Consider the following 2,298-nt stretch of genomic DNA (forward strand, 5'->3'; position numbering starts at 1 on the left):
AGCATTACTGTGTTCCCCAGGCAGAAGACCACAAGGCCAAATCTTACTCATTAGTTTAAAAGAGTCCCCATCTAAGCATAATCTACTCAAGTAACTGAAGTGAGCAGGATCTGGCACTCAGTTACGCAAACCTAGAATGCTCAAACATATTCCATTAGCACATTAATAATTACAAATATATTACAGGATCTTTTGAGATGTTTCCAGAGAGCATGTTTTTAAGAATACTTAACATGCTTTACACGTGAAGTAAACAAAACTAATACAACAGGCTTCTTTGCAGATTTCTAAACTTGAAGAACTAGTAATTTTATCACAGATAACAGAATACTGGCAATATACTTTGGAATATATTGGTAAAACTTAAACAATGCAAGCAGGGAATTATCCCTCTATACTGTGATAAAGCATTTTTTTGATCTCCCATGGTCATGTCTGAGGACTTAATTCACCCATTTTATCCACAGCACCAGTTAAGTCTGCCCCCTCTTACTGTGCATTAATGGGAAATTAAAAAATTAATACAACCAAAACAGTAACTGTGTGTCAAGTGTGTTCCTAGCTCTGCACAGTGATCTACAGGTCTTGGTCAAATATTTCTAATCTGACCCACAGATTTTTGTTCACTTTTTAACCTAAGCAAAACTCTATTATGTATTACATGTTTTTTAAGCCTACATAATCCATAAAAAGGATGTGGAAAGCCCTGTCGCTAGGAAAACACTAATATTGTTATGTGTGCAAAGGAACTCAGGATAAAAAGCTGACCAAAACTGGCTCAACAGAACTGCACTGACCTTCATCTCTGCTCTGAACTCAACCAAATTGTCTCCTCAGGACTGTAGCCATCTAGTATCCAGAATGCAGATAGTGAAAGTGATATTTAAAAACAGGTTGAAAGTAAATTTAGGCATTAATGTAAGTTAATGACTGAATACATAAGACATCATCTAGTCTTTAAAAAGGACATCTAGATTTGCTCTAGATAAGAGACACTGTAATGAGTTTCAAGTTTTAAAATCCCACTGTTATTCTGAAGCATTGTCTTGCATGTATACTATCAACAACGCAAATGCTAGTAGGAATTCCACAGTACTACTGAAGGGGTATTTTAACCTGTTATAAGAAGCCAGACAGAACAGAACAGAACAGTGTGGCCTCATGTTCTCTCCACACTAACTCTCAAATTATGATCGGAGGTGTTGGTAGAACTGCACAGGTGCTTGCTTGCAGAACACTACAGAGAGAGGGGGAAAGATCTTGAAAAGGCAGGTCAGACATCTGAACAACCTTTGAAAATTTGGACCAAGATTATAAGACAAATCAAGTATATGAGTGCTGCTTCTCTCTGAACTGTGAGATTTGTTGAGGCTTTACTAAAAGAAAAAGTGTTTATACTTAAACCTCTGCTAGCTTCGGTAAGGAACGCCCTGTTCATTGCAGCTTGCTAAATATTCAACATGTACCGTAGAAGTTCCCTTCTTGTCTGAATTGCAGTTACCCTAGCGGAACTAGAAAGGTGGAAGTGGTTAAGTTCAACGGCCACACCAACTAAGAATAGATTTATCTAAACATGAACTTCTTTGGCCAGAAATAATCTGTAATTATCCGAGTAAAAACTTGCATGCTTTTAGGGAGACTGGTACAATAAAACTGTGCATAATACCACCACCAACCTGGAGGGATGAAAGAAATGCAGAAGCATTACCCCAAGCTAAGGGCTACAGGGACAGGAAGACAGAAACCTGATCATGTTTTCCTGGCATCTCTAGCTACGCTGGGTTGAAGGAATCATCTCCATAGCTAATAAAACTATCTGTCCTTCCTCTCTAAGCAACACTGGTTAGCAAACCTGTTGGATGGTCTCAGCACCAGCAAAATTGGCATTACATGAAAAAAACTAAAAGGCACTCACATAGCTGACTGAACTGAAAACAATTACACATTCAAAATGAGTTTTACACCTTGCTTTAGAAGAAGAAACATCACACAACTTTCCTCTAGAGAAGTGGTTCCACTTGAAAAAGACAACAGTAACCCTGAGAAAATCCCACATTTTATCTACTGTAGTACATCACATTGAATCAATTCACCCTAAAGCCGCTTCAACCAGTTCGCTTTGAAGAAAATAAATGGCAGTTTATGAAGAAAATAAAAAGCAAGTTACTCCAGTGATCTGTACAAAATAAACCAGTCTTTTCAACCTAATTAGAAGAGTATTTAGATGGAAAGACTAAGGTTTATCTTGCAACTATTTGTGATGCCTAGCATTTGTACTGGTGGTAGAGTCAATCTTCG

This window comes from Mesitornis unicolor, unplaced genomic scaffold (genome assembly GCF_000695765.1).
Source record: "Mesitornis unicolor isolate BGI_N332 unplaced genomic scaffold, ASM69576v1 scaffold9383, whole genome shotgun sequence".
NCBI lineage: Eukaryota > Metazoa > Chordata > Aves > Mesitornithiformes > Mesitornithidae > Mesitornis > Mesitornis unicolor.